The following is a 6,000-nucleotide window of genomic DNA, read 5'->3' as shown; positions in this document are numbered from 1 at the left end:
ACCATCCTGAACAACCATACCCGGCTGTACAGACCTATCTCCAAACCAGGAATGTACCATTCCAAACCAGGAGCTAAATTAATTGCCATCAATTATCACATTATTATTAATGAGTAGTGTGGGACTAATCACGAAAGACATTATTAGACCCGCCCATAACCGCGGGCACGGCTATTCGAATAGTTTTACTCTGGCCAGAGGTGCACCACTGTACCCACAAGACACAACCCACCGTCATGTCACCGCATCCGTGCAGACACGTCAACATGGTGAGTGATTGTGACAAGACCCCTCACATAACTCAACTCAAAGCAGTGCACCGTTCCTGGATCATAATCACCCCCTTTTAAACAAGGCATGGACTCCCCAGCGACCCCCGTGGGCTTATCTCCGCCACTTCTCAGTCTGGTGCTCCGCAATGAGCCTTGTTATATAAAGTGTCCAGCCGTTGCCCATTCTGGCTTGTGGTTGGCACGGTTAATGTTTCACAACCGAAACTCGTGAACTGGTCCTTAATTGTCATGAGCAGTACCATCAAAACCATGTGCTCATAACCCACCATTATCAAGTTTTAATTAACCAATCACGATTAACCATCGTGAGCTATCATTAAATATCCATCATTAAGTAATAGTTAAACATTAGTTATCCCAATAGTGTGCTAATGTTTCTAAGCATGACTAAGCAATTATATCTAATATATCTAGTTGAACCAATATATAAATCCAACTAGTCAAATTATAACCCGAGGTAATCAAGAAATAGGGTAATCAATGCAAATTGGCCATAACAAAGGAATAGGTTCACACCACCCGATGACATTCGAAAATAAATGCACAGTTGAAATAAATAGAGAATTTAAATATAGGATCAACATGTTCAAAGGAATTCTGTTTGGGATCTGTGTGACTTGTCTTGCAATAATGGGTCTTCAATTTGTCTTCTGGAACACTTCCGACGGACTCGTGAACCTTCGTAACGACGGAAACGACAAGATAACACGCAAAACGGGGAAAAGAATAAGAAACTCCAAATAAACAATACATATAAAGTAAACAAACATGTAGATCATGATTTTAGATGAATTATGAGACTTGAACGGCCACATTCTGACTTCATATGAATTAATTACAAATTTTACAAGATTTAATCTAATTAAAGCCCATTTAAAAAGGATTAACTAAATTTAATTCAATTTATTGATAATTTTAATATATAGATCTTTACTTTATACAACTTTTGCAACTTGAACCACATTAAACCAAGTTACAATGAATTAGTTATGAATTTTTAAACATTAAACCGAATTAAAGCATTTATATGGATTTTAATTGAATTATGACGCAATAAAGAATTATTTTTGAAAAGGAAAAGAGATTTATTGCGTCATGAAAGACGGTCAACGGTAAACTGGGTTCACAGAAGCGGTCCACGGAACCAACGGCCAAGATCTAATTGACCTAAACTTGACCGAATCGAACGGCCGAGATCGATCCGGTCTACCACGGGTCTACGGCTGACAAAGCGCTGACATCAGCGATGATGTCATCGCCGGCGGCGGCTCGGCACATCGTGCTCGCCTGCGAACGATGGCACGGCGGCGCAATCGGAGGACACCAACGCGTAGAGCTCGGCTCGGCGAACTCAGTAGTGGCTTGGACGACGGCAAACGACGACGAATGACGACGGCGTCGAGGTCAAGCCGGCGGCGGTCTTCGGGTCGGCGGTGACGGTGGTGCTCCAGCGGGAAACGGCGGCAACGAAGGGGTGGACGAGGTGCTGCTCCTCCTCGTGATCCCGACGGTGGCGACAGCGACCGAAGGCGGTGGCTGCAACGACGGCGCAGCGCGGCTGGACCGACGGCGACGGTGGAGAGCTTCGGGTCGACGGTGTCGGTGACACTCCGGTGATTCGCGGCGGAAACGGAGGACGGGACAAGGACGGCGGCGACCTTGCGAACCTGGCGACGGCCTTCCCGAGCGACGGCAGCGACTGGAGCAGCGGCGCGGCACGGCCGGACTCACGGCAACGACGGCGGCGCACGAGCTAACGCGGAGGCGGCGCTACAAGCGACGGCGGGCTAGGGCAAAGGTGGCGACGGATAGAGGAGGTCCCAGGGGTCATTTTATAGAGCTAAGCGGCGGCGATGGAGGCCCATGGCCGGCGGCAAGGAGATGGAAAGCTCTAGGGTTAGAGGAGAGAGAAGATCCGAATCGAGCTCAAATCCGTCGGTTTCCAAACGAAATTAGCCTGGGATTCCTAAAGAGAAAGGGAAGAGGAGATCGAGGAGATTATTTCTCCTCAATCAATTTGATCGGAGAAGGAAAGGGGCGGCCGGATTTTGGAAGGAGATCGGCGGCGCGCGGCAAGGCTGGGGCGGCCGGAGGTTGAAGACAACCTGACAGGTAGGCCCCACCCGTCAACGGCACAGAGAGAGAGGAGGGAGGAGTGACGGATTAGGCCAGCTTGGGCCTGGCACGCGCAGGCCGGGGAAAGGGACAGAGAGAGACTTGGGCCGACTTTCGGCCCAAAGCCAAAAGAGAGATTTAAATCCTTTTTCTTTTTAGATTATTCATGAAATGATATTCTGTTTATTAAAAATACTTCCTTTGCTCAAATAAATCCCAGAAAAATCTAGGAACTATAGAAACAAGAGAAGTATTTAACAAAATTTTATCTAGCCCACTTTTATATTGAGATTTAACAAATTAAAATTAGATCTTCTCTTTTAGGCATTTAAGATCATTTCTAATAATTCCTTTTAAACAACAATTTATAATTTAAGGATTTTTAAACAAGAAAAGCATTTAACATAATTATAACTAGATCATTAATGATTATTGATTAACTAATTATTGAACTGTTCTTTGTATCATTTAGGAATTGAGCTCTGAAAAAATCTGAGAAAATTTCAGAGAGTATAATTAATCGTGGAGAATTTAATAAAAATTAAATCCAGCCATGCTTTATATTTAGGAAATTTTATTTCCCACATTTAACTTCACTTGTAAATTAATGAACATTTAATATAAATTCTATTAATAATTTATTAAATAATATATAAATCCTGAAACGGAAAATCAGGCTGTGACATTAGGCGAGAACTTAACGACAATGTGAACGTTAATGAACGATCGTGAACGAACGTACGTGAACTTGAACGAACGTGAACTTAACAGGAACATGAACGAACGAACGTACGTGAACGTGAACGTGAACGAACGTGAACGAAACGTGAACTTAACGTACGTTAACGTGAACGAACGAACGTACATGAACGATACGTGAACTTAACGTATGTTAACGCGAACGAACGTAAACGAACGAACGTGCGTGAACGAAACGTGAACTTAACGAGAACACGAACATGAACTTAACGTACGTTAATGCGAACGCACGTGAACGAACGAACGTGGGTGAACGAAACGTGAACTTAACGAGAACGCGAATGTGAACGAAACGTGAACTTAACGAGAACACGAACGTGAAGTACAATATATGTTACTTTGCGTTTAGCCTAATACATTTTTTTGTATGTTGCAGAAAAGACGTTGTCGTCGTCGTCCCTCAAGCCTGAGTGGTAGCTAGCCCTCGAAGGAATTCGCGCAGGCAAGTGATGTAAATATATGATTGTTAGATCTTTAATACAGTTAAGACTATTATATTTAATATATGACACTTAGACTTAGCATATATGATTATCTAGGGTTGTAATGTATGACACTTAAACTTAGCATATATGATTATCTAGGGTCCTAATATACGACACCTAGACTTAGCATAGTTGACTATTAGAGTTTTAATACAAGATTATTAGAGTTTTAATACAAGATTATCTGAGTTTTAATATAAGATTATTAGATTTGTAATTAGACTTAGCATATATGATTGTCTAGGGTTCTAATATAGGACAGTTAGACTTAGCATATATGACTATTAGATTTTTAATATAAGATTATTAGAATTTTAATACAAGATTATATGAGTTTTAATATAAGATTATTAGATTTGTAATTAGACTTAGCATATATGATTGTCTAGGGTTCTAATATACGACAGTTAGACTTAGCATATATGACTATTAGATTTTTAATATAAGATTATTAGAGTTTTAATACAAGATTATTTGAGTTTTAATGTAAGATTATTAGATTTGTAATTAGACTTAGCATGTATGATTGTTTGAGTTTTAATACAAGATTAGTACGGTTTTAATGATTATCTAGGGTTCTAATATATGACACTTAGACTTAGCATATATGATTGTTAGCATATAAGATTGTTAAAGTAAATATGACCTATAGACTTAGCAAATATTTCTTGTATGAACAGATGGTTGATCGCGATGAGGAACATATATTGTACGATACAATCGCGGAGGGAAGCAGCTAGTACTGGAACGAAGAAGAGGGGAACGAGGATCTAAACCAGTACTTGAACGAGGAAAGGAACGTGAAGAGAGATGCGGAGGGGAACCAGGAGGGGAACGTGGAGAGGGATGCGGAGGGGAACGAGGAGGAGGAGGCTAGTGGAAGTCAACCCTTCGCTGGACGGAAGAGGGCACGCGGGCAACGAGGTGCCGCGAAGAAGCTAGAGGATCGGCACTTCATAACGGAAGTGGACGACGACGGCCGACCTAGTGCCCCGGCAGAAGCAGCCAAGAACTACGTACGACACAGCGGTTGGGTTGTGCAGGATAACGTGCCTGTCAGTACGGTGTACTGGCGCAGAACAAGGGCACGCAGAAATCATGAGAGCTTTGTCCCAGATTTGGAGAAAGAGATGCTGTGGACCACAATGCTCGAGACATTCACCCTTCCCGCGGGTACAGAGAACAAAGTGAAAAGGTGGACTCTAAAGAAAATGGCAGAATAGTTTCAGAGCTTCAAGGGAGATCTGTACCAGAAATATATCCTGAAGGGGCAGACACCGAACTTCAACACATTCCCAAAGCTAAGGGATCACTGGGATGAGTTCGTTGCATATAAGACAGGTCAACAAGGGCAGGCGATGATGGAAAGAAACAAAGAAAATACCGTCAAGAAGAAGTACCATCACCACTTGGGGTCAGGCGGCTATAGCGTCGCGATGCTATAGAGGGGATGGAGGCAAGCTTGCTTGAGAGGGGTATCGAACCGGCCACCACTAAATGGCCGGATCGATCGAAGTTCTGGTACTATGCTCACGGTGGAACGCTCAACCCAGATGATGGCTCCCTGGTCTTCAGCGATCAGATACGCGAGGCTGCGCGTCGACTAACGGACGCAGTGAAAGCCTCTTCTCAGCGCACGCTCCGACCCGACAGAGAGAAGGACGAGCTATCACTCGCCCTGCAGACTCTAGAGCATCCAGGACGAACATGAGGGAAAGGGGTGATTCCTTGGAAGATTGGATTCAAGGAGGACATCCACACATACAGGAGTCGGATGAGGAGCAAGAGAGATACCGAGACGAAGATTGCAGATCTTGAGTATAGGGTATCGAGCTACGAGCTCAGCATGCAAGAGGAGGTGGCAAGGAAGGTTGATAAACGCATGGCCGCACATCGGTCCCATGATCCCCAGCCGTACATTCCTCCTGCAATGGTGAGCCGTTCAGGCAATTGTAGCAGCTGCGCCTCAACGGGGCAGGTAGGATCACAGAGCATGGACGCTATGCAAACCTAGGACGAAACCACCTGCCCCGTTGATGACATCACTCAGCGGACACCATGTGAGCTGCATATTCCCTTCAAGAACTTATCAATAAAGGTAAGCTCGTAGTATATAGATTTTAGACTTGTCCATTCCGCAAGTTGCTGCTTATATATGTTGATTACTAATAAATAACCTCTCACCATGTGAAGGTGGCGTCGGGCATGGCCATCCCAATGGACCCTTCAGGGACTTACCACTGCAGGCCGATTCCAGCAAGATACTCCAAGGTCGAAGTTGAGTTGGTGGAAGGCGCGTACGAGGACCTCGAGTTGGACTACCCTGGAGGAGACGGTGAGATGCATCT

The sequence above is a fragment of the Oryza sativa genome, chromosome 11 (assembly GCF_034140825.1).
Source record: "Oryza sativa Japonica Group chromosome 11, ASM3414082v1".
NCBI classification, from domain to species: Eukaryota; Viridiplantae; Streptophyta; class Magnoliopsida; order Poales; family Poaceae; genus Oryza; species Oryza sativa.
This window is presented reverse-complemented; position numbering follows the sequence as displayed.